Source organism: Schistocerca gregaria, chromosome X (genome assembly GCF_023897955.1).
Source record: "Schistocerca gregaria isolate iqSchGreg1 chromosome X, iqSchGreg1.2, whole genome shotgun sequence".
NCBI classification, from domain to species: Eukaryota; Metazoa; Arthropoda; class Insecta; order Orthoptera; family Acrididae; genus Schistocerca; species Schistocerca gregaria.
The window spans coordinates 127,856,092-127,882,987 of NC_064931.1; the positions used below are offsets into that span (position 1 = coordinate 127,856,092).

The 26,896-nt window shown below is 45.8% G+C and overlaps 12 non-coding genes across 12 annotated transcripts; all 12 read right to left on the reverse strand.

Moving 5' to 3' along the window:
- Positions 1–20,002: 20,002 nt before the first annotated feature.
- Trnas-cga (transfer RNA serine (anticodon CGA)) lies at positions 20,003–20,077 on the reverse strand. The gene has a single exon. It is a non-coding gene; the product is annotated as a tRNA-Ser (tRNA).
- Positions 20,078–20,303: 226 nt separating this feature from the next.
- On the reverse strand, positions 20,304–20,378 carry Trnas-cga (transfer RNA serine (anticodon CGA)). The gene has a single exon. It is a non-coding gene; the product is annotated as a tRNA-Ser (tRNA).
- Positions 20,379–20,905: 527 nt separating this feature from the next.
- Positions 20,906–20,980, reverse strand: Trnas-cga (transfer RNA serine (anticodon CGA)). Its single transcript has one exon. It is a non-coding gene; the product is annotated as a tRNA-Ser (tRNA).
- A 527-nt stretch (positions 20,981–21,507) lies between these two features.
- Positions 21,508–21,582, reverse strand: Trnas-cga (transfer RNA serine (anticodon CGA)). Its single transcript has one exon. It is a non-coding gene; the product is annotated as a tRNA-Ser (tRNA).
- Positions 21,583–21,808: 226 nt separating this feature from the next.
- On the reverse strand, positions 21,809–21,883 carry Trnas-cga (transfer RNA serine (anticodon CGA)). Its single transcript has one exon. It is a non-coding gene; the product is annotated as a tRNA-Ser (tRNA).
- Positions 21,884–22,109: 226 nt separating this feature from the next.
- Trnas-cga (transfer RNA serine (anticodon CGA)) lies at positions 22,110–22,184 on the reverse strand. Its single transcript has one exon. It is a non-coding gene; the product is annotated as a tRNA-Ser (tRNA).
- Positions 22,185–23,012: 828 nt separating this feature from the next.
- Trnas-cga (transfer RNA serine (anticodon CGA)) lies at positions 23,013–23,087 on the reverse strand. The gene has a single exon. It is a non-coding gene; the product is annotated as a tRNA-Ser (tRNA).
- A 226-nt stretch (positions 23,088–23,313) lies between these two features.
- Trnas-cga (transfer RNA serine (anticodon CGA)) lies at positions 23,314–23,388 on the reverse strand. Its single transcript has one exon. It is a non-coding gene; the product is annotated as a tRNA-Ser (tRNA).
- Positions 23,389–23,915: 527 nt separating this feature from the next.
- Positions 23,916–23,990, reverse strand: Trnas-cga (transfer RNA serine (anticodon CGA)). Its single transcript has one exon. It is a non-coding gene; the product is annotated as a tRNA-Ser (tRNA).
- A 527-nt stretch (positions 23,991–24,517) lies between these two features.
- On the reverse strand, positions 24,518–24,592 carry Trnas-cga (transfer RNA serine (anticodon CGA)). Its single transcript has one exon. It is a non-coding gene; the product is annotated as a tRNA-Ser (tRNA).
- A 527-nt stretch (positions 24,593–25,119) lies between these two features.
- Positions 25,120–25,194, reverse strand: Trnas-cga (transfer RNA serine (anticodon CGA)). The gene has a single exon. It is a non-coding gene; the product is annotated as a tRNA-Ser (tRNA).
- A 527-nt stretch (positions 25,195–25,721) lies between these two features.
- On the reverse strand, positions 25,722–25,796 carry Trnas-cga (transfer RNA serine (anticodon CGA)). The gene has a single exon. It is a non-coding gene; the product is annotated as a tRNA-Ser (tRNA).
- Positions 25,797–26,896: the final 1,100 nt, after the last annotated feature.

The window sequence follows — 26,896 nt, forward strand, 5'->3', positions numbered from 1 at the left end:
CTGCCAGGCCTCACCGACCGACATCGGTACCTCTCCTCAGTTCAGCACTCCGTGAAGAATGGGCTGCCATTCCCCAAGAAACCTTCCAGCACCTGACTGAACTCATGCCTGTGAGATTGTAAGCTGTCATCAAGGTTAGGGGTGGGCCAATACCATATTGAATTCTAGAATTACAGATGGAGGGTGCCACGAACTTGTAAGTCATTTTCAGTCAGGTGTCCAGATACTTTTGATCGCATAGTATAGACATCTCTGGATTATTGGCTTCAGCCTTGAGTTAGGCCATGGCTGGTTCAATTCCTTGTAAAGAAGTTTTGCACAAGTGAGGATGCCGATCCAGCTCCAGTGATTGACCACAGTAGGAACATTGACAGGAGGTTTCAGTTAACCTTCACGGAAAACCTAAATCAGGATGGCTGGAGACGGGATTGAACCGTCGTCTTCCCGAATGCGAGTCCAATGTGCTAACCACTGCGCCACCTCGCTCAGTAGTCATTCCTTGGCCGTATACATATTGTATGATGGCAAGAACTATGCCCCTTACATGAAGTCATGAAAGGTCACCTAACTCACGTTGAGCGAACAGTAGGGCTAAACAAAAAATGACTGACAGGGCACAATGCATCTTGTAGAGGGTATAGTATGGACGTATTGGAATAATTAATGTCGGGTGATGGTTTTAAAGTAATTCACACGAAATGAAAACTTTGTGGAAATGCATCGATTTACTGAAGGCTAGTTTACCCCAGGGAAGTACTCAGAATTGGCTGTGGCAGCCGGGGAAGCGGCTAAGGGAAGCGACAATAGGCAGCTTAGGGTGGCTCAAGCTCTGAGAAAGCGGTAACGTGGCATGGTCACCAGCCGACCTCAGATGAGTGACAGTGAGTGGGTGGGTGACCCCAACTCCATGCTGGTGTACCGGGAAACAGACGGAGAACTTTACGTCTGTTGATAAATGTCTGTCACCCCGTTTTCTGTGAAACATGAGAGAAAGCCGCGCAAAGCTACGGTGGAGCAGTCAACAGAGATCAAAATATGCGTGTTCGTGACTATAGCAACTTCACGGCGGATTCACGGTCCGCAGAGCCTGAAGAAAATCAGGTGAAGAGCGACAGCATGAAATACGCAGGCCTCTGATGGGAACGTAGGACCAAGGAATTTGAAGTACTCTCCAGGGGGTCAGAATTCCGGAAAACTTGGTGTTTGTGCAGACGCTAACCTTGATGGGTGTCCTGGGGGGAGCTAAATAGAAGAAGTTGAGAGGAAGGGAAATTTTGTGGGAATTTGTTCACTTCCCAGAGCAGGCATTGGTCGGCGCTGGTAAGCGACGCATAATTAACGCGACTTGCGCTGCAATTGGCGTAAGTGATTTTGCTGGAGGGGAAACCGAGGCGAAGAGCGAACTGGTAGAAGTCTCAGTAGAGGTCTTCAGTTCCCAGCTTGCCTAGAGTGCGGACGTGGCGTTCTTGACCCAGCTTGCCTGAGAAAGAGTGAGGATCTTTGCAGTTTAGGACTTAGAAAAGGGAACGATTGAGCTTGGACTTAGAAAGTTTTGGTTCAGCTATGTACTGAGCAAGATAGCTAGGAGTGAATAGATGAGCCGGCCGCGGTGGTCTCGCGGTTAAGGCGCTCAGTCCGGAACCGCGTGACTGCTACGGTCGCAGGTTCGAATCCTGCCTCGGGCATGGATGTGTGTGATGTCCTTAGGTTAGTTAGGTTTAAGTAGTTCTAAGTTCTAGGGGACTGATGACCACTGATGTTAAGTCCCACAGTGCTCAGAGCCATTTGAACCATTTGAATAGATGAGCGCAGCCTTGCAGCACCACGAGGTCGGCCGACATCCACACAACAACGCCGCTCCGCTACGCTGATTTCGGTGATATTGTGCCTGCTCCGGCCACTGATTAATTTGTTGGATCACGTCGGCAAAGTTTCCACGAGGGTTTCATGGGCCGTGTATTGTAGAATTCTTCTCGCACTTTGCATTACGCCTGGGTCAGTCGATAGGAATTATTTTTGATTTATCGCGCTTTACTCCACGCAAACGCAACTTATTACCACTGCCTGTTAGGAGGGTCATATAATGTGACGATTGAAGGTCGTGAGTTAAAATAAATCTGTGCTAATCGACTACATCTGTTTTCAATCAAGTAGTTGAAATCCCAAGTCACTTCCTTAATTAATTTTATGTTCAACATTTGCATCTGGTGTTCAATAGCTGAATATAACATCAATGTCCACCCCTTTTTAATTAAAAGGGATCAATTCTGAATCAATTAATGTCAACACTGCCAAGCAGTTCAATCAGGAGTCACAGGGTCTTATTACTTTCTTGGCGTTATCCGACATTGCGGCAGTTTTTCACTCTCTGTTGATCTGTTAGTCAATTACCTGGGGTGAACACACACCGAAACCAGATAAGTGACGGGTGGGGTGTTACAATATGTTGATTCACACATCTTTAATTGAAGTGTTGCAGTGACTACATTACAAGTAAAACACCCATACAGAAAATCAAACTTATTCACGTTTTGATTTTAACATGTTTCAGTATTAATCCATTCATAAAACAATCCATGTCAAGTCACATAAAGTTTGGATTATATACTCTTCACGGATTAATTACATAGCATAGTGCATACTAAATAAATAATAGTATTACATACATAAGGCAAAATACTGTCGGCCTTACGACCTCAAATCAGTACTAGTACACACGAACAATGACAAAAATAATATTGTCATAAAAAGAATAATACGTGATCCAAAGACATCGAAATTTTCAAAAGAATGGGTTTGCAAAATGTGTTTGTTAAACCACATTTCATAATAATGGCCTAAATACATATTGAAACATACACACATAAAAAAAGTTTTGCTTCACCCAGGTTCACAGAGCCTTTGAAGGTAGACGTTGACTGTGGATATTGTATCACAGACACAGTCCCTTTGACTGTTCAGAGATGTCATTAAATCCGCCCAAAGACGTAAACAACCATGCATGAGCAGCCCCTATTAGGCGGAGCGGGTCCGACAGCCGATCAGTTCCAAACATACCACCAGGAAGGAGCTATACAGTTCGTGTTGTCTGAAGTTCAACCGTGCCTAGACGGTCAATACCGTGGTTCGATAGCGTCCGCATTTTTACTTTGTGTCAGGACGGGCTCTCAACAAGGAAAGTGTCCAGGCACCTCGGAGTGAACCAAAGCGATGTTGTTCGAACATGGAGAAGATACAGAGAAACAGGAACTGTCGATGACATGCCTCGCTCAGGCCACCCAAGGGTTACTACTGCAGTGGCTGATTCAAACTGTGCGCAATACGCTGCATGATGCACAACTTCACTCCCGACGTCCACAGTGAGGTCGATCTTTGCAGTCACGACACCATGCAGCGCGGTACAGACGGGCCCAACTATATGCCGAATGGACCGCTCAGTATTAGCATCACATTCTCTTCACCGATGAGTGTCGCATATGCCTTCAACCAGACAATCGTCGGAGACGTGTTTGGAGGCAACCCGGTCAGGCTGAACGCCTTAGACACACTGTCCAGCGAGTGCAGGAAGGTGGACGTTCCCAGGTGTTTTGGGGTGGCATTATGTGGTGCCGACATACCTCGCTGGTGGTCATGGAAAGGGGGGTAACGGCTGTGGGATACGTGAATGCCATCCTCCGACCGATAGTGCAACCATATCGGCAGCATATTGGCGAGGCATTCGTCTTCATGGACGACAAATCGTGTCCCCATCGTGTACATCTAGTGAATAACATCCTTCAGGATAACGACATCTCTCGACTAGAGTGGCAAGCATGTTTTCCAGACGTGAACCCTACCGAACATGCCTGAGATTGATTGAAAACGGCTGTTAATGGACGATGTGACCCACCAACCTCTCTGAGGCATCGAGGCCGAATCGCCATTGAGGAGTGGGACAATCTGGACCAACAGTGCCCTGATGAACTTGAGGATAGTATGTCACTACGAATACAGGCATACATCAATTCAATAGGACGTACTACTGGGTATTAGAGGTACCGGTGTGTACAGCAATCTGGACCACCACCTCTGAAGGTCTCTCTGTGTGATGGTACAATATGCAATGTGTGGTTTTCATGAGCAATAAAAAGGGCGGAAATGATGTTTATGCTGACATCTATTCCAATTTTCTGTACGGGTTCCGGAACTCTCGGAACCGATGTGACGCAAAACTTTTTTTTTTGATGAGTGTATTTCATGAATCGTAGACGCACAACAAAATTAGAAACAATGCTAAAACGATAGACATGTTACGAAAAAAAGAACGTGTTCCAAAAACATCGCGATTTTTTTAAAAAAAGTGTCTGCAAAATATGTTTGAGTAATCGCATAATCACCGTACTTCATCAGTCCTAGAGGTATATACAGTACAAAAATAATTAGAAACACTATCAGAAGCAACAGAAGTGTGGTCGCAATATTTACACCTACACAAAAGGTATAACTAAAATATGGTAATCTTCATGCTAAAAAACGCAGTTCTACATATTATACGCAACAAGTGTTTGTTGCTAAATTATATTCCAACGGGACTAAGACGGCGCGTAAATTCATAGTTACAGAAAAACGCTAACAAGAATTGTGACATTTGGGTCGTTTTTTCATTGAAATGAAGAAAACTACCATGGGTCATGGAACCATTATTATAGTGACGAGTGAGAAATTTTCTGCGTGGGAGATGGAGAGAGGCATGCTTCTATAGCCGCACAGGAACAGATGGCATGAAAAAAATTGGTATAATAATATTAAAGTAATTGCCCAGTAAGCTACACAGAGGCACAAACATAAAGAAACGTGCAGTCATAGGGTTCGACACATGAGTCACTCGCCCGGTGGTTGCAGTACATCCGCATCTACATGATACTCTGCAAGTCACAGTGTATGGCAGAGGGTTCATGGAACCACCTTCACAATAATTTTCTATTATTTCAATCTCAAACAAAGCTCAGAAAAAAACCAACATCTATATCATCCCGTGCGAACTATGATTCCTCTTATTTTATTATGATGATCGTTTCTCCCTATGTAGGTGGGCATCAAAGAAATGATTTCGCATTCGGCGGAGAAAATTTGTGATTGAAAGTTCGTTAGAAGTTCCTGGATCAACGAAAAACGCCTTTTTTAAATGATATTCACCCCAAACCCTGTATCATGTCAGTGACACCCTCTCCTCTATTTCTCGACAATACAAAACGTGCTGTTTTTCTTTGAACTTGTTCGATGTAACCCTTTAGTACCATCTAGTAAGTATCCCACGTCGGGCAGCAATACTCCAAAAGTGGAAGGAGAAACGTAGTGTAGGCAGTCTCTTTAGTCGATCTGTTGCATCTTCTAAGTGTTCTGCCAATAAAACGCAGTCTAGGATTCGCCTCCCCAACAACATTTTCTGTGTGTTCTTACCAATTTAAGTTGTTCGTAGTTGTAATTCTTGGGTCTTTAGTTGCATTTACGGCTTATAGATTTGACCGATTTATCGTGTAACTGAAGTCTAACGGATTCCTTTTAGCACTCATTTGGATTACCTCAAACTTTTCATCATTCAGAGTCAATTGCCAATTTTTGCACCATACAGATGTCTTTTCTAAATCGTTTTGGAATTTGTTTTGATCTTCTGATGACTTTGCTAGACGATAAACGACAGCATCATCTGCAAACAACCTAAGACAGCTGCTCAGATTGTCTCCTAAATCATTTATATTGATAAGTTACAGCAGAGGACCTATAACACTACCATGTGGAACGCCAGAAATCGCTTCTGTTTTACGTGACGACTTTCTGTCAGTTACTACGAAATGTGACCTCTCTGACAGGAAATCACGAATCCAGTCACATATTTGAGACAATATTCCATAAGGAGGCAATAACACAAAAAGCCGATTGTATGGTACAGTGTCAAAAGCCTTGTGGAAATCTATAAATACGGAATCAATCTCAAATCCCTTATCAATAGCACTCAACACTTCGTGTGAGTGAAGAGCTAGTTGTGTTTCACAAGCACGATGTTTTCTAAATCCGTGTTGACTGTGTATCTGTAGAATGTTCTCTTAAAGGTAATTCCTAATGTTCTAAACCAGTATACACTGGTGTCCAAAACTGAAGCAACAAACCGCTATTTTCCCTTCCTGTGTCTGTTTCACGATACAGTTATAAAAACTGCCAACAGATGTTTGTATGATCGTGTTCTGCACGGAAGCTGGCATTTCGGTCAACGGGAAACTACGCCAACGATGACATCAGGGCACCTACCAAATGGACTAGTGTCTTCTGGGTATTTCCAAATCCACAATTGCTGTGTACACAGTCACAGACGGTGCAGTATGGCACAGAGAAGAGGGCTGCCGGACTCTGCGGTGGAAGGCCATAGGAAGTATGGGAGCAGGTCCGTCGCGAACTCATGCGGCCCGATGGCTTAACGTGAATCGTTCTGTTGTTTCTCAGATGTGGCGACAGTTTATAGAGACCGAAACTGTATGCCCAAGACCAGGGTAGTGCCGACCCCTGGGACATAAAAAAGAAAGTACCGTTATTTGGTTGTAAGGGCACGACGTTGCCGCCTTAGTATTCCGCAGTAACTGGCATCTGACCTCGCAGCATCCACTGGACGTGTTGTATCGAGACAAACGGCGTAGAGACGACCTCGTTAGAGTGGCCTTTACTGTCGGAGACCTCCTGTATGTGTGCCTCTGACGCGTCTTCATAGAAGGGAACGTCTACAGTGGAGCCGTCAACTTACCACCTCGACAGTCGAACAGTGGGCCAATGTTCTTTTAACAGATGAGTCCCGATTTGGTCTGGAGAGTGATTCTAGACGGATTCGCACCTGAAGGGAATGTGCATCACGATTTCGAGACCCGAAGATTGTTGAAAGAGACCGATATCGAGGAGGATTCTTAATGGTGTGGTTTAATTCCTGTCAGGTATCGTGACGAGATCTTGGGACGTCATGTAGGGTTGTTGTGATGTACAATGCGCCCAGACGTCGTATTGGTGGACGGTAATGCTCGAACTCATGCAGCACGAGTGGTCAATGTTTTCTTGGAAACGGAATATACTGCACGCAGGACGTGGCCTGCCACTCCTCCTCTTTGAATCCCATAGAGCATGTCTGGGATGCACTAGGGATGCACTAGGGAGACGGGTTGCATTACCTCAACATCCACAAACCACTGTCTAAGACTTGCGAGCAGCTCCGCGAGAAGAATGAGCGTTATTGCCTCAACATGACAATGATGACGGTATTCACAGCATGCTCCGTCGCTGTCAGGCATGTATTACTACCAGAGGTGATCTCACTCCATAGTGAGCACATTAGCCAGTTGTCGGAATGTGTATGCAAATCTGTTACGTTGGTAAAAACGAAGCACATTTTCGTCTACTGTTATGCATGTTTACTTTCTGTATTCTTTGCATTGTTTCTACTTTGCTACCTGTTTATACTGTTTTGTAGCGATTTAAACGCAACCTTGAAAAAGTTCCGTTTGTTGCTTTAATTTTGGACACAGTAGGTTCCAAAATCCTGCTGCATATCGACGTTAATGATATGGGCCTGTAATTTAGTGGATTTATCCTACTGCCTTTATTGAATGTTCAAATGTTCAAATGTGTGTGAAATCTTATGGGACTTAACTGCTGAGGTCATCAGTCACTAAGCGCACACACTACTTAACCTAAATTATTCTAAGAACAAACACACCCATGCCCGAGGGAGGACTCGAACCTCCGCCGTAATATTGGTGTGACCTGTGCCACTTTCCAGTCTTTGGGCACAGACCTTCGGTCGAGTGCAAGCGGTTGTTTACGATTGATAAGTGTGGAGCTATTGCATCAGCATACTCTGAAAAGAAGAGTTAAACGACAGGATTAAGGTTTGTATCTCTTTTCCTGAGGGGAAATAGTCTCCATACTCCATAATTGACCTGGGTGTCAAAATCCGTCACTGTGTCACACACGCACACCAACGACGGTCCTTACAGGCAAATCACCCGGGCTCATTTTCTGCGGTGGCGTGGCAAGATCCAGGCAGCTGCTGTCCCCTTCTTTTGTAACTAAACAGCTCAAGTTAGGAGGCCTCATGGCTCTCATTGAAGGCAAGAGTTCTTCTAGTCCTTCATGGACCACACTCTGTGGTCGAGTAGGAGACAGTTTATACCCCTAGCTGGTGGTAGCTATAAAGGAAGGTGTGATTTGTCGCTCTGCACTGTGTTCCGTTCGCTCTGGCGGCGTGGCTGCGACGCCCATTCATTCACTCTCTTTGTCCCGTCCTCCATTGAGTGCAGTCGGTGTTTGCTTCTGGCAAAATGTCACAGCAGTCCTCTAGTCCTCTGTCCTGTTTCTGACACCCTGTCAGTATATCGCCCATTGCTCATGTGCTTTTCTGCACAAAAGTTTGCAAGGATATCCAAAGACACTAACTTCACATGGTTACATAAAATATTTACAAGGGTTCTTGGGCTCATGGCAATAAAAACCTTATATAATAATCAGCGTTTTAGGAACCATCCATAATGAAAGGCACGTGTTATTAACTGGTCCACCAACTAAGAAACTTTACAGTTACTCACAGTAGCATACTGTGCTGATAATTATGAGACCTGTTACAAAATTTTCAATAATAAATTTTGTTAGATTACCTTTTAAGAAATCTACACCAAATTAAAAAAATAGCCTACAGGAAAAAATTAGTAAACCCGGAAAGCATATTCTCCCTGCAGGCAGGTGAGGGTCGTTTGCGCGTACGACATAGTTGTGGTGAGCGCTGTCTCGTAGAATGCATTCGTCCAAAACACACTGGTCGCATCCCAGGTATCATGGTCTGGAGTGCGATAAGCTACGACTCTTGTTCACCTTTGGTTTTTCTAGAGGGGAAGCTAACCAGCGATCGGTACATGCAGAAGGTTGCTAGATTCATTCCTTTGTCGTTGTTGCAACGAGAATGGATTCCGACATTTGTTTCTGTGCAGCAACATTTAATGTAAATTTCTTTCTCGTTTGCCTTTATATCGTACCTGCTTGGCGACCCCTTTGCCTCGTGGGGCGGAATTTGTGTACCACAACTGTCTGCATGTAGTGTTATTTATGAGAAAGTGCGCGAACATTTTCTAAATGTTTGCTAATCGTTTAAATGATGTGGGCCATGGGTACCAGCCCGGTATTCACCCATGTGAGAAACCACCTAAAAACATCCAGGCTGATCAGCACACTGGTCGTCTTCATTAATACGCTGGGCGGATTCGATCAGGAACAGAGCACCTGCAACAATCCAGTTAGTGACTTGCTAACACGCGTGGCTATCCCGGAAGTGCAGGGCTCAAAAATGGTTCAACTGGCTCTGAGCACTATGGGACTTAACATCTAAGGTCATCAGTACCCTTGACTTAGAACTACTTAAACCTAACTAACCTAATGACATCACACACATCCATGCCCGAGGCAGGATTCGAACCAGCTATCGTAGCAGCAGCGCGGTTCCGAACTGATGCGCCTAGAACCGCTCGGCCACAGCGGCCGGTGTGCGACCTCAACTGGTGCCGTCAGAGGATTACTTGGATGATAGAATGGGTCGCCGTCAACTTCAACGATGAAAGCAGATTCTACCTGCACGAGAGTGATGTTCGTTCACGCGTACGACATTCGTCCAAGACACACAGGACGCAACCTAGGCCTTAGGGTCTGGGGTGCAATAACCTGCAACTCTCGTACATCTCGTACATCTGGAGGGGACGCTAACCAGCGATAGGTACTTCCAGATTGTTGTTAGATCCATTCTTCTGCCGTTCTTGTAACAGGAAGGTGATGTGTTGTTTCAACAGGATAATGCTCGCCGACACACTGCCCGTGAAACGCAACGTGCTGTGGAAGACGTGTAGGAACTTCCCTGGCCAGCACGATCTCCGGACTTATCTGCAATCAAGGACGTGTGGGGTATGACAGAAGGAAAAGTGAGTTGTCGACTCGTTAACCAACAAATCTTACAAAACTACATGAAGAGGTGGAGCAGGCACGGGATAACGTATCCTAGGACAGTATTCGCTATCTGTACGATCGACTGGATGCTAGAGTCAGCTCATGCATTACCGCCCGTATAGGCTATACTACGCACTATTGGGTGTTCCAGCATGGATCGATACCTGGTACTTCATAACTGCATGTTGATCCGTAAATGGAGTCACTTCATGTACTCCTTATCCACTGTTGCAACAATAAATCTTGAATGAATTGGAAGCCCTCAAGGGGTGTACTACATTTTTTTCCGACAGTGTATGTACATAATGTAAAAGGGAGCTAGTAGTCTTAAAATCCTTATGTATTATATGCATAAATAAATACTCATGGTGGTGAGGATACTACGTTATTTGAAGGATAACAGTAAAATATTAGCAATCAATGTGCTCCACCGTTCCCGTGTTATACTACTCACCCTCATGCCGCATGCTCTTGCTAAAGACATTTGCAACTTCCTGTACATGCTCAGAAAAAGAAAAGAAGACACACTACTGTAACAATATCACCACAATAATTTTGGGATATACCTCAAACTTGCCGAGTACGCCCTTTAAATTACTCCATGTGTCTGTGGTATAGACAATCTTCAAGATTCCTCTGTCTTGGAATGACACCCTCTACATTGCTTTCATTTTGTTGTTGTTTCCATGCTTTATACTTCGCATTTCTCCACATCTGCTTCCAATTAGTTTGGAGTATCTTCTCCCTCAAGACATTATTCCTTGCCTGTGCCATGAATTTGGACGTGTGATAGTTGCTGAAACATGACATTTATTGTGACATCTCCCATACTAATCCGACAAGATCTCTGTTAACATTGATATTACCACATACATTCCACTACTCCGCTTAAAAAAGAAGGTAAATATCCAAGTCCCTAAATTTTATTAGAAAGCTAAAACTTAACTATTTCTTACCTAAGCAGTCCATACCTTTTCGTGATTAAAACATCCACTGCAGTTGTTATTTAATTAGTGAAGTCTTCCCACTACCATGTTTCAGGGACTGAGCCCCCGTCTAAGGTGTCTATGTCAGTTACAATAAAACAATATCTCTAAACTGCGAAATCATAAATCAGGTAATAGTAACAGCGTTTAACGTAACGTAAATTCGAGTTTAACGTTTTTTACACTTTTCGAGAGAAATTTCTCATATCCAGCAATAAACCTGTATCGGAGACTGCCGTGATACCTAGAAAGTGAAGTCTTGCAACATACTGAAATGAACTTATAGGGTGACAATTATTAAACTATATGAAAAAAACAAATTAGTTACAAATTACGGGGTTCCCACACTTTATTCAACATATAAAGGTCACTACAGATATTCGGATATAGGTTATGACATGTTCGATATCCCCTCCCCAAACCCCCCCCCCCAATGAACCTTGGACCTTACCGTTGGTGGGGAGACTTGCTTGCCTCAGCGATACAGATAGCCGTACCGTAGGTGCAATCACAATGGAGGGGTATCTGTTGAGAGGCCAAACGTGTGGTTCCTGAAGAGGGGCAGCAGCCTTTTCAGTAGTTGCTGGGGCAACAGTCTCGATGATTGACTGATCTGGCCTTGTAACACTAACCAAAACGGCCTTGCTGTGCTGGTACTGCGATCGGCTGAAAGCAAGGGGAAACTACAGCCGTAATTTTTCCCGGGGGCATGCAGCTTTACTGTATAGTTAAATGTTGATGGCGTCCTCTTGGGTAAAATATTCCGGAGGTAAAATAGTCCAGCATTCGGATCTCCGGGTGGTGACTACTCAGGAGGACGTCGTTATCACGAGAAAGAAAACTGGCGTTTTACGGATCGGAGCGTGGAATGTCAGATCCCTTAATTGGGCAGGTAGGTTAGAAGATTTCAAATGAGAATAATGAATAAAAAATAGGAATGAGAGTAAGCTACTACAAACAGCATAGTGACCGCATTATTGCAGCCAAGATAGATACGAAGCCCACGCCTAACACAGTAGTACAAGATTCTATGCCAACTAGCTCCGCAGATGACGAAGAGATCGAAGAAATGTATGGTGAGATAAAAGAAATTATTCAGATAGTAAATCGAGACGAAAATTTAATAATCATAGGTGACTGGAATTCGATAGTAGGAAAAGGAAGAGACGGTAACGTAGTAGGTGAATATGGAATGGGGGTAAGGAATGAAAGAAGAAGCCGCCTGGTAGAATTTTGCACAGATCGTAACTTAATCATAGATAACACTTGGTTCAAGAACCCTGAAAGAAGGTTGTATACATGGAAGAAGCCTGGAGATACTCGAAGGTTTCATATGGATTATACAATGGTGAGACAGAGATTTAGAAACCAGGTTTTAAACTGTAAGACGTTTCCAGGGGCCGATGTGGACTCTGACCACAATCTCTTGGTTATGAACTGTAGATTAAAACTGAAGAAACTGCAAAAAGGTGGGAATTAAAGGATATGGGACCTGGATGAACTGACAGACCCAGAGGTTGTAGAGAGTTTCAGGGAGAGCATTAGGGAACGATTGAAAAGAATGGGGGAAAGAAATACAGTAGAAGTAGAATGTGTAGCTTTGATAGAAGAAATAGTGAAGACAGCAGAGGATCAAGTAGATAAAAAGACGAGGGCTGGTAGAAATCCTTGGGTAACGGAAGATATACTGAATTTAATTGATGAAAGGAGGAAATATAAAAATGCAGTAAATGAAGCAGGCAGAAAGAAATACAAACGTTTCAAGAATGAGATCGTTAGGAAGTGCAAAATGGTTAAGCAGGGATGGCTAGATTGCAAATGTAAGGATGTAGAAGCATATATCACTAGAGGTAAGATTGATACTGCCTACAGGAAAATGAAAGAGTCCTTTGGAGAAAAGAGAACTACCTGTATGAATATCAAGAGCTTAGATGGAAACCCAGTTCTAAGCAAAGAATGTGGAAGGAGTATATAGAGGGTCTATACAAGGGCGATGTACTTCAGAGCAATATTATGGAAATGGAAGAGGATGTAGATGAAGATGCGTGAAGAGTTTGACAGAGCTCTGAAAGACCTAAGTCGAACCAAGGCGTCATGAGTAGACAAAATCCCATTAGAACTACTGATAGCCTTGGGAGAGCCATCCCTGGCAAAATTCTATCATCTGCTGAGCAAGATGCATGAGACAGGTGAAATTCCCTCAGACTTCAAAAATAATATAATAGTTCCAATCCCAAAGAAAGCAGGTGTTGACAGATGTGATAATTACCGAACTATCAGTTTAGTAAGTCAGGGCTGCAAGATACTAACACGAATTCCTTACAGACGAATGGAAAAACTGGTAGAAGTTGATCTCGGGGAAGATCAGTTTAGATTCCGTAGAAATGTTGGAACACGAGAGGCAATACTGATCCTACGACTTACCTTAGAAAACAGATTAATGAAAGGTAAACCTACGTTTCTAGCATTTGTAGACTTAGAGAAAGCTTTTGACAATGTTGACTGGAATACTCTCTTTCAAATTCTGAAGGTGGCAGGGGTAAAATACAGGGAGCGAAAGGCTATTTATTTATTTATTTATGCATTTATTTTACCTGGCAAGATTAGGGCCTTCAGGCCCTCTCTTACACCTAACCAGGCATACTCAGATTGAACGAGTTACAGTTTCTACATAACATTAAGGACATATAACGTATTATGCAGTACTGATGTTAAAGAAAAAATACACTCCTGGAAATTGAAATAAGAACACCGTAAATTCATTGTCCCAGGAAGGGGAAACTTTATTGACACATTCCTGGGGTCAGATACATCACATGATCACACTGACAGAACCACAGGCACATAGACACAGGCAACAGAGCATGCACAATGTCGGCACTAGTACAGTGTATATCCACCTTTCGCAGCAATGCAGGCTGCTATTCTCCCATGGAGAAATAAGAACACCGTAAATTCATTGTCCCAGGAAGGGGAAACTTTATTGACACATTCCTGGGGTCAGATACATCACATGATCACACTGACAGAACCACAGGCACATAGACACAGGCAACAGAGCATGCACAATGTCGGCACTAGTACAGTGTATATCCACCTTTCGCAGCAATGCAGGCTGCTATTCTCCCATGGAGACGATCGTAGAGATGCTGGATGTAGTCCTGTGGAACGGCTTGCCATGCCATTTCCACCTGGCGCCTCAGTTGGACCAGCGTTCGTGCTGGACGTGCACACCGCGTGAGACGACACTTCATCCAGTACCAAACATGCTCAATGGGGGACAGATCCGGAGATCTTGCTGGCCAGGGTAGTTGACTTACAGCTTCTAGAGCACTTTGGGTGGCACGGGATACATGCGGACGTGCATTGTCCTGTTGGAACAGCAAGTTCCCTTGCCGGTCTAGGAATGGTAGAACGATGGGTTCGATGACGGTTTGGATGTACCGTGCACTATTCAGTGTCCCCTCGACGATCACCAGAGGTGTACGGCCAGTGTAGGAGATCGCTCCCCACACCATGATGCCGGGGGTTGGCCCTGTGTGCCTCGGTCGTATGCAGTCCTGATTGTGGCGCTCACCTGCACGGCGCCAAACACGCATACGACCATCATTGGCACCAAGGCAGAAGCGACTCTCATCGCTGAAGACGACACGTCTCCATTCGTCCCTCCATTCACGCCTGTCGCGACACCACTGGAGGCGGGCTGCACGATGTTGGGGCGTGAGCAGAAGACGGCCTAACGGTGTGCGGGACCGTAGCCCAGCTTCATGGAGACGGTTGCGAATGGTCCTCGCCGATACCCCAGGAGCAACAGTGTCCCTAATTTGCTGGGAAGTGGCGGTGCGGTCCCCTACGGCACTGCGTAGGATCCTACGGTCTTGGCGTGCATCCGTGCGTCGCTGCGGTCCGGTCCCAGGTCGACGGTCACGTGCACCTTCCGCCGACCACTGGCGACAACATCGATGTACTGTGGAGACCTCACGCCCCACGTGTGGAGCAATTCGGCGGTACGTCCACCCGGCCTCCCGCATGCCCACTATACGCCTCGCTCAAAGTCCGTCAACTGCACATACGGTTCACGTCCACGCTGTCGCGGCATGCTACCAGTGTTGAAGACTGCGATGGAGCTTCGTATGCCACGGCAAACTGGCTGACACTGACGGCGGCGGTGCACAAATGTTGCGAAGCTAGCGCCATTCGACGGCCAACACCGCGGTTCCTGGTGTGTCCGCTGTGCCATGCGTGTGATCATAACTTGTACAGCCCTCTCGCAGTGTCCGGAGCAAGTATGGTGGTTCTGACACACCGGTGTCAATGTGTTCTTTTTTCCATTTCCAGGAGTGTAGATATTCTAACAGTAGTACAACGATAATTACAACAATAAAAATAATTATAACAATCAAGAATAATAATAATAATAATAATAATAATAATAATAATAATAATAATAATAATAATAATGACTATGTATATGAAAGTAAACATACTTTTCTTTTGTGATGTCAGTCTCATTGTTAGTTGGGAATTTTCTCGTTATGTTCTTGCAGCTTGTGAGTTATTCTCATCGAGCAGAGACATAAGACGATAGAATGGGGGGAAAGAGATATATAAGAGGTAGATAGGTTAGAGGAAGAGAAATAGAATGGTAAAATTCGAAGCTGTGATGGAGAGGAGAAAGAAAGAGATGGGAGGGGCACAACAAAGGTACAGCCAAGATGATAGACGTATCCGATCTGGTATTGCGATTGTGGAATGATGATAGGTGTTTAATGTGAGAAGATAAATATTGGGGGCACCAGTGGCTAAGAAATCGATGAAGTAAGCACATCGTGTGGAGATCGCGTGCCTTATGTGGGCGTATCCAACCTAGCTGGGAGTATGAAGGACTGATATGATCACACAACCGAATATTGCACACTTATCTAACGCAAGCATTCATCACTAGCTCGAGGCATCTAGAATTTTCACTATTTGAGCCGTGTTGAACTACATCGCAGTAGTAAAGATTAGGCAAGACTAGTGTTTGGACTAATTTTTGTTTAACATGGGTTGGAAATATTTTTCTAAATTTTTGAATTGCATGTAGGGAGGAGAGCGATTTCCGGCAAGCTGTGACTGTTTGTTCTTCCCCGTTTAGGTGTTCATCCAAGATTATTCCAAGGTCTTTTACTGTTTTTTGGTATGGTAGTTGGGTACCATTTTGGAGTATTTTAGGGACTGTTTCGCGAAAGTACCGGCTGATTAACTTTGGATGAGATATAAGTATGACCTGGGATTTCTTGGGGTTTAGTTTCAGACCTAGGTTCTGTGCCCACCGAGAAACAGAGCAGACATCTGCGTTCATACTCGCTACTGCGCCAGCAATGTTTTTGGGGCTTGCACTTATGTACAGTTGGATGTCGTCGGCATAAAGATGGTAGTTGCAGGAGTGAATCACTGAAGAAATATCATTAATGTACAGTGAGAAGAGTAGTGGACCAAGGACGGAACCTTGGGGAACTCCTGAGCGCACGCTTTTCCATGACTTTTCCGACCCACAAATGACTTGTTGACTTCTGTTTTTGAGGTAGCTGTCGAACCAGTGTATTGCGCTGTTTGAGAAATTCAGCTGATTCATTTTAATTAGTAATATATCGAAGTCAACTGTGTCAAAAGCCTTGCTAAAGTCAAGCAGTGTTAGGATAGTAGCTTCACGTCTGTCCATAGCATGTTTAATGTCATCAGTTACTTTGATTAATGCAGTTGCTGTACTATGGTGCTTTCGAAAGCCTGACTGATATTCGTCATGGATGTTATGAGTTTTGAGGTAATCCGTCAGCTGTTCATGGACGATGTATTCTAGGGCTTTAGATATTGCAGGTAGTATGCTGATCGGCCTGTAGTCACCTGCCGACTTAGGGTTGTTAGTCTTGTGTACAGGCTGAATAAAACTTTGCTTCCACTCAGTAGGATATGTACTACTGACAAGAGACAGGTTGAAGATGTCTGTGATAACTGGAATAATAGTGTCTACGACGTTCTTAATCATGCCAATGCTCACTCCATCATTTCCTACTGCCTCGGAAGAGATTCTCATAATTGCCTTGTCTACTGTGTCGGTAGTGACATGTTTTAGGAAAAACTTGTCTCTCGAGAGATTGATATCTTGGGGCTGGTAATTTGTCGCTGCGTGGCAGTTTACAGCTGTTGAGAAGAAATCGTTTAATTCTTCTGCAGACGCTTGATAAACAGCGTCAGGTCTTCGCTTCCCTATACCGAAACTGCGCAGGTTTTTCCACAGTGCAGCAGGTTTTGATATGCCGCATACGACAGAGCGGGCATGTCTGATTTTGGCATTCCTCACGCTTTGCTTGGTTCTGTTTCGGAGTTTCCTATAAGCTTCTTACGCCTCGGGAGTTGGGTTACGCTTGAAGGCCCTATGTGCAGCATCACGTTTATTCATTAACTGGCGTAATGAAGTGGTGAGCCACGGAACAAGAGCTCTCTTTACCTTGACAGTGCGTTGAGGAGCATGTTTATTATACAGTGCAATAATTTTGCGACATAATCGCCGAATTTTTCCGTCTAAAGTCGGTTCATTGCTTATATCATGCCAAGTGAGCAATCCTTTTAAAGAGCGTCATGGTTAACATTTTTTAAGTTTCTGTAGGTTACCAGGTGTGATTTTTCTCTGGTAGTATGCATTGAGTAATTTAAGAATATCACGTCATGAGCAGAGAGTCCCGGAGCGGATGTCTGATTGGCGCGGATTATTTTATCTGGTCGCTTTGTTGCTATTATATCTATGAGTGTGTGGCTGTGTGGCGTGTGATTAGTTGGGTCCAGCGGTGTTAAACTCATATCATTGGAGTGGAAGAGTCGCCTTAGTTTTTCGGCAATTTGTACAGAAACCAGATGGCAATTATAAGAGTCGAGGGGCATGAAAGGGAAGCAATGGTTGGGCAGGGAGTGAGACAGGGTTGTAGCATATCCCCGATGTTATTCAATCTGTATATTGAGAAAGCAATAAAGGAAACAAAACAAAAATTCGGAGTACGAATTAAAATCCACGAAGAAGGAATAAAAACTTTGAGGTTCGCTGATGATCTTGTAATTCTGTTAGAGACAGCATAGGACCTGGAAGAGCAGTTGAACGGAATGGACTGTGTCTTGAAAGGAGGATATAAGATGAACATCAACAAAAGCAAAACGAGGATAATGGAATGTAGTCGAATTAAATCGGGTGATGCTGATGAAATTAGATTAAAGAATGAGACATTTAAAGTAGTAAATGAGTAGTAAATGCTATTTAGGGAGAAAAATATCTGATGATGGTGGAAGTACAGAAGATATAAAATGTAGACTAGCTATGGCACGAAAAGCGTCTCTGAAGAAGAGAAATTTGTTAACATCGAGTATAGAGTGTCAGGAAGTCGTCTCTGACAGTATTTGTATGGAGTGTAGCCATGTACGGAAGTGAAACGTGGACGATAAATAGTTTAGACAAGAAGAGAATAGAAGCATTTTAAATGTGTTGCCACAGCAGAATTCTGAAGATTAGATGAGTAGATCACGTAACTAATGAGGAGGTGTTGAATAGAATTGGAGAGAAGAGAAATTTGAGGAACAACTTGACCAGAAGAAGGGATCGGTTGGTAGGACATGTTCTGAGGCATCAAGGGATCACCAGTTTAGTACTGGAGGGCAGCGTGGAGGCTAAAAATCGTAGAGGGAGACCAAGAGAGGAATACACTAAGAAGATTTAGAAGGATGAAGGTTGCAGTAGGTACTAGGAGATGAAGAAGCTGGAGAGCATGGAGAGCTGCGTCAAACCAGTCTCTGGACTGAAGACCACAACAACAACAACAACAACAACAACATGTTCGATATGTCTGGCATCAGTGACGATTATGTGGCGCAGACGAATAGCGAAATTCTGAATGACCCGCTGAAGTGTCGGAATATCTATGGAGTCGATGATCTCCTGAATGGCTGTTTTCAGCTCAGCAATGTTTTTAGGGTTATTGCTGTACACCTTATCTTTAATATAGCCCCACAAAAAGGAGTTGCATGTCTTCAGATCCAGAGAACACGGCGTAAATCGATGTCCATGTCAGTGGACTCTAGGTAGCCCAGAGCCAAAATGCGGTCAGCAAAGGGCTCCTCCAGGACATCAAAAACTGTCCAGCTTCGATGAGGTCGAGGTCCGTCTTGCATGAACCACATCTTGTCGAACTCAGTGTCACTTTGGACAATGGGGATGAAATCATCTTCCAAATCCTTCAAGTACCGTTCGACAGTCACAGCGCCATCAACAAATATCGCACTGATTATTCCGTGACTGGACAATGCGTCCCAAATAGTCACCAGTTGAGGGTCAAGAGACTTCTCAATCCTGAAATGCAGATTGTCAGTCCGCTAAACGCGCCAGTTTTCCTTATCGACAAACCCGTCCAAATGAAAGTGAGCTTTCTCGCTAATCCAAACCATGCATGCCCATACTAATTCCCCGTGTCCAACCGTGCATTTTGAAAGTCGTAACGCAAACTGTTCAGAAATTATGACGATTTTATTTCATAATTGTCACCCTGTATGATATGCACTAAACGTAGGTAGTTTTAAACTGATTATAAATTGTCATTTAGTGAAAGAAACTGACGTACGATATCTCAGCTATAATAGTTTTCAATCAGCAGAATAAAGTAAATACAATTATGAAGGTGATCCACTTTGGGTTTTCCTTTCGTCTGACAAGATGAACTTGCGCGACTGAGCTGTGTGCAAAAGTGGGTAAAAAGATAGTTGCTGACAGAATGGCAGAGGGTGCGGATTCAAATCGCGTTTTGTATTTTTAGTGATTTTCAGAATTGTGAATAGTGCGGGCAGGGCTAATATTCGGAAGTGGCAGCAACAGTTGATGGGGGGAAAGTCGTCTTTGTTGCTTAAGTTGAGGAATGCAAGAGTTTCCAGAATGAGATTTTCACTCTGCAGCGGAGTGTGCGCTGATATGAAACTTCCTGGCAGATTAAAACTGTGTGCCCGACCGAGACTCGAACTCGGGACCTTTGCCTTTCGCGGGCAAGTGCTCTACCAACTGAGCTACCGAAGCACGACTCACGTCCGGTACTCACAGCTTTAATTCTGCCAGTATCCGTCTCCTACCTTCCAAACTTTACAGAAGCTCTTCTGCGAACCTTGCAGAACTAGCACTCCTGAAAGAAAGGATAATTGCGGAGACATGGCTTAGCCACAGCCTGGGGGATGTTTCCAGAATGAGATTTTCACTCTGCAGCGGAGTGTGCGCTGATATGAAACTTCCTGGCAGATTAAAACTGTGTGCCCGACCGAGACTCGAACTCGGGACCTTTGCCTTTCGCGGGCAAGTGCTCTACCAACTGAGCTACCGAAGCACGACTCACGTCCGGTACTCACACCTTTACTTCTGCCAGTATCCGTCTCCTACCTTCCAAACTTTACAGAAACTCTTCTGCGAACCTTGCAGAACTAGCACTCCTGAAAGAAAGGATAATTGCGGAGACATGGCTTAGCCACAGCCTGGGGGATGTTTCCAGAATGAGATTTTCACTCTGCAGCGGAGTGTGCGCTGATATGAAACTTCCTGGCAGATTAAAACTGTGTGCCCGACCGAGACTCGAACTCGGGACCTTTGCCTTTCGCGGGCAAGTGCTTTACCAACTGAGCTACCGAAGCACGACTCACGTCCGGTACTCACAGCTTTACTTCTGCCAGTATCCGTCTCCTACCTTCCAAACTTTACAGAAGCTCTTCTGCGAACCTTGCAGAACTAGCACTCCTGAAAGAAAGGATAATTGCGGAGACATGGCTTAGCCACAGCCTGGGGGATGTTTCCAGAATGAGATTTTCACTCTGCAGCGGAGTGTGCGCTGATATGAAACTTCCTGGCAGATTAAAACTGTGTGCCCGACCGAGACTCGAACTCGGGACCTTTGCCTTTCGCGGGCAAGTGCTCTACCAACTGAGCTACCGAAGCACGACTCACGTCCGGTACTCACACCTTTACTTCTGCCAGTATCCGTCTCCTACCTTCCAAACTTTACAGAAGCTCTTCTGCGAACCTTGCAGAACTAGCACTCCTGAAAGAAAGGATAATTGCGGAGACATGGCTTAGCCACAGCCTGGGGGATGTTTCCAGAATGAGATTTTCACTCTGCAGCGGAGTGTGCGCTGATATGAAACTTCCTGGCAGATTAAAACTGTGTGCCCGACCGAGACTCGAACTCGGGACCTTTGCCTTTCGCGGGCAAGTGCTCTACCAACTGAGCTACGGAAGCACGACTCACGTCCGGTACTCACACCTTTACTTCAGCCAGTATCCGTCTCCTACCTTCCAAACTTTACAGAAGCTCTTCTGCGAACTTTGCAGAACTAGCACTCCTGAAAGAAAGGATAATTGCGGAGACATGGCTTAGCCACAGCCTGGGGGATGTTTCCAGAATGAGATTTTCACTCTGCAGCGGAGTGTGCGCTGATATGAAACTTCCTGGCAGATTAAAACTGTGTGCCCGACCGAGACTCGAACTCGGGACCTTTGCCTTTCGCGGGCAAGTGCTCTACCAACTGAGCTACCGAAGCACGACTCACGTCCGGTACTCACAGCTTTACTTCTGCCAGTATCCGTCTCCTACCTTCCAAACTTTACAGAAGCTCTTCTGCGAACCTTGCAGAACTAGCACTCCTGAAAGAAAGGATAATTGCGGAGACATGGCTTGGCCACAGCCTGGGGGATGTTTCCAGAATGAGATTTTCACTCTGCAGCGGAGTGTGCGCTGATATGAAACTTCCTGGCAGATTAAAACTGTGTGCCCGACCGAGACTCGAACTCGGGACCTTTGCCTTTCGCGGGCAAGTGCTCTACCAACTGAGCTACCGAAGCACGACTCACGTCCGGTACTCACAGCTTTACTTCTGCCAGTATCCGTCTCCTACCTTCCAAACTTTACAGAAGCTCTTCTGCGAACCTTGCAGAACTAGCACTCCTGAAAGAAAGGATAATTGCGGAGACATGGCTTAGCCACAGCCTGGGGGATGTTTCCAGAATGAGATTTTCACTCTGCAGCGGAGTGTGCGCTGATATGAAACTTCCTGGCAGATTAAAACTGTGTGCCCGACCGAGACTCGAACTCGGGACCTTTGCCTTTCGCGGGCAAGTGCTCTACCAACTGAGCTACCGAAGCACGACTCACGTCCGGTACTCACAGCTTTACTTCTGCCAGTATCCGTCTCCTACCTTCCAAACTTTACAGAAGCTCTTCTGCGAACCTTGCAGAACTAGCACTCCTGAAAGAAAGGATAATTGCGGAGACATGGCTTAGCCACAGCCTGGGGGATGTTTCCAGAATGAGATTTTCACTCTGCAGCGGAGTGTGCGCTGATATGAAACTTCCTGGCAGATTAAAACTATGTGCCCGACCGAGACTCGAACTCGGGACCTTTGCCTTTCGCGGGCAAGTGCTCTACCAACTGATCTACCGAAGCACGACTCACGTCCGGTACTCACAGCTTTACTTCTGCCAGTATCCGTCTCCTACCTTCCAAACTTTACAGAAGCTCTTCTGCGAACCTTGCAGAACTAGCACTCCTGAAAGAAAGGATAATTGCGGAGACATGGCTTAGAGACAGCCTGGGGGATGTTTCCAGAATGAGATTTTCACTCTGCAGCGGAGTGTGCGCTGATATGAAACTTCCTGGCAGATTAAAACTGTGTGCCCGACTGAGACTCGAACTCGGGACCTTTGCCTTTCGCGGGCAAGCGCTCTACCAACTGAGCTACCGAAGCACGACTCACGTCCGGTACTCACAGCTTTACTTCTGCCAGTATCCGTCTCCTACCTTCCAAACTTTACAGAAGCTCTTCTGCGAACCTTGCAGAACTAGCACTCCTGAAAGAAAGGATAATTGCGGAGACATGGCTTAGCCACAGCCTGGGGGATGTTTCCAGAATGAGATTTTCACTCTGCAGCGGAGTGTGCGCTGATATGAAACTTCCTGGCAGATTAAAACTGTGTGCCCGACCGAGACTCGAACTCGGGACCTTTGCCTTTCGCGGGCAAGTGCTCTACCAACTGAGCTACCGAAGCACGACTCACGTCCGGTACTCACAGCTTTACTTCTGCCAGTATCCGTCTCCTACCTTCCAAACTTTACAGAAGCTCTTCTGCGAACCTTGCAGAACTAGCACTCCTGAAAGAAAGGATAATTGCGGAGACATGGCTTAGCCACAGCCTGGGGGATGTTTCCAGAATGAGATTTTCACTCTGCAGCGGAGTGTGCGCTGATATGAAACTTCCTGGCAGATTAAAACTGTGTGCCCGACCGAGACTCGAACTCGGGACCTTTGCCTTTCGCGGGCAAGTGCTCTACCAACTGAGCTACCGAAGCACGACTCACGTCCGGTACTCACAGCTTTACTTCTGCCAGTATCCGTCTCCTACCTTCCAAACTTTACAGAAGCTCTTCTGCGAACCTTGCAGAACTAGCACTCCTGAAAGAAAGGATAATTGCGGAGACATGGCTTAGCCACAGCCTGGGGGATGTTTCCAGAATGAGATTTTCACTCTGCAGCGGAGTGTGCGCTGATATGAAACTTCCTGGCAGATTAAAACTGTGTGCCCGACCTAGACTCGAACTCGGGACCTTTGCCTTTCGCGGGCAAGTGCTCTACCAACTGAGCTACCGAAGCACGACTCACGTCCGGTACTCACAGCTTTACTTCTGCCAGTATCCGTCTCCTACCTTCCAAACTTTACAGAAGCTCTTCTGCGAACCTTGCAGAACTAGCACTCCTGAAAGAAAGGATAATTGCGGAGACATGGCTTAGCCACAGCCTGGGGGATGTTTCCAGAATGAGATTTTCACTCTGCAGTGGAGTGTGCGCTGATATGAAACTTCCTGGCAGATTAAAACTGTGTGCCCGACCGAGACTCGAACTCGGGACCTTTGCCTTTCGCGGGCAAGCGCTCTACCAACTGAGCTACCGAAGCACGACTCACATCCGGTACTCACAGCTTTACTTCTGCCAGTATCCGTCTCCTACCTTCCAAACTTTACAGAAGCTCTTCTGCGAACCTTGCAGAACTAGCACTCCTGAAAGAAAGGATAATTGCGGAGACATGGCTTAGCCACAGCCTGGGGGATGTTTCCAGAATGAGATTTTCACTCTGCAGCGGAGTGTGCGCTGATATGAAACTTCCTGGCAGATTAAAACTGTGTGCCCAACCGAGACTCGAACTCGGGACCTTTGCCTTTCGCGGGCAAGTGCTCTACCAACTGAGCTACCGAAGCACGACTCACGTCCGGTACTCACACCTTTACTTCTGCCAGTATCCGTCTCCTACCTTCCAAACTTTACAGAAGCTCTTCTGCGAACCTTGCAGAACTAGCACTCCTGAAAGAAAGGATAATTGCGGAGACATGGCTTAGCCACAGCCTGGGGGATGTTTCCAGAATGAGATTTTCACTCTGCAGCGGAGTGTGCGCTGATATGAAACTTCCTGGCAGATTAAAACTGTGTGCCCGACCGAGACTCGAACTCGGGACCTTTGCCTTTCGCGGGCAAGTGCTCTACCAACTGAGCTACCGAAGCACGACTCACGTCCGGTACTCACAGCTTTACTTCTGCCAGTATCCGTCTCCTACCTTCCAAACTTTACAGAAGCTTTTCTGCGAACCTTGCAGAACTAGCACTCCTGAAAGAAAGGATAATTGCGGAGACATGGCTTGGCCACAGCCTGGGGGATGTTTCCAGAATGAGATTTTCACTCTGCAGCGAAGTGTGCGCTGATATGAAACTTCCTGGCAGATTAAAACTGTGTGCCCGACCGAGACTCGAACTCGGGACCTTTGCCTTTCGCGGGCAAGTGCTCTACCATCTGAGCTACCGAAGCACGACTCACGTCCGGTACTCACAGCTTTACTTCTGCCAGTATCCGTCTCCTACCTTCCAAACTTTACAGAAGCTCTTCTGCGAACCTTGCAGAACTAGCACTCCTGAAAGAAAGGATAATTGCGGAGACATGGCTTAGCCACCGCCTGGGGGATGTTTCCAGAATGAGATTTTCACTCTGCAGCGGAGTGTGCGCTGATATGAAACTTCCTGGCAGATTAAAACTGTGTGCCCGACCGAGACTCGAACTCGGGACCTTTGCCTTTCGCGGGCAAGTGCTCTACCAACTGAGCTACCGAAGCACGACTCACGTCCGGTACTCACAGCTTTACTTCTGCCAGTATCCGTCTCCTACCTTCCAAACTTTACAGAAGCTCTTCTGCGAACCTTGCAGAACTAGCACTCCTGAAAGAAAGGATAATTGCGGAGACATGGCTTAGCCACAGCCTGGGGGATGTTTCCAGAATGAGATTTTCACTCTGCAGCGGAGTGTGCGCTGATATGAAACTTCCTGGCAGATTAAAACTATGTGCCCGACCGAGAATCGAACTCGGGACCTTTGCCTTTCGCGTGCAAGTGCTCTACCAACTGAGCTACCGAAGCACGACTCACGTCCGGTACTCACAGCTTTACTTCTGCCAGTATCCGTCTCCTACCTTCCAAACTTTACAGAAGCTCTTCTGCGAACCTTGCAGAACTAGCACTCCTGAAAGAAAGGATAATTGCGGAGACATGGCTTAGAGACAGCCTGGGGGATGTTTCCAGAATGAGATTTTCACTCTGCAGCGGAGTGTGCGCTGATATGAAACTTCCTGGCAGATTAAAACTGTGTGCCCGACCGAGACTCGAACTCGGGACCTTTGCCTTTCGCGGGCAAGCGCTCTACCAACTGAGCTACCGAAGCACGACTCACGTCCGGTACTCACAGCTTTACTTCTGCCAGTATCCGTCTCCTACCTTCCAAACTTTACAGAAGCTCTTCTGCGAACCTTGCAGAACTAGCACTCCTGAAAGAAAGGATAATTGCGGAGACATGGCTTAGCCACAGCCTGGGGGATGTTTCCAGAATGAGATTTTCACTCTGCAGCGGAGTGTGCGCTGATATGAAACTTCCTGGCAGATTAAAACTGTGTGCCCGACCGAGACTCGAACTCGGGATCTTTGCCTTTCGCGGGCAAGTGCTCTACCAACTGAGCTACCGAAGCACGACTCACGTCCGGTACTCACAGCTTTACTTCTGCCAGTATCCGTCTCCTACCTTCCAAACTTTACAGAAGCTCTTCTGCGAACCTTGCAGAACTAGCACTCCTGAAAGAAAGGATAATTGCGGAGACATGGCTTAGCCACAGCCTGGGGGATGTTTCCAGAATGAGATTTTCACTCTGCAGCGGAGTGTGCGCTGATATGAAACTTCCTGGCAGATTAAAACTGTGTGCCCGACCGAGACTCGAACTCGGGATCTTTGCCTTTCGCGGGCAAGTGCTCTACCAACTGAGCTACCGAAGCACGACTCACGTCCGGTACTCACAGTTTTACTTCTGCCAGTATCCGTCTCCTACCTTCCAAACTTTACAGAAGCTCTTCTGCGAACCTTGCAGAACTAGCACTCCTGAAAGAAAGGATAATTGCGGAGACATGGCTTAGCCACAGCCTGGGGGATGTTTCCAGAATGAGATTTTCACTCTGCAGCGGAGTGTGCGCTGATATGAAACTTCCTGGCAGATTAAAACTGTGTGCCCGACCGAGACTCGAACTCGGGACCTTTGCCTTTCGCGGGCTAGTGCTCTACCAACTGAGCTACCGAAGCACGACTCACGTCCGGTACTCACAGCTTTACTTCTGCCAGTATCCGTCTCCTACCTTCCAAACTTTACAGAAGCTCTTCTGCGAACCTTGCAGAACTAGCACTCCTGAAAGAAAGGATAATTGCGGAGACATGGCTTAGCCACAGCCTGGGGGATGTTTCCAGAATGAGATTTTCACTCTGCAGCGGAGTGTGCGCTGA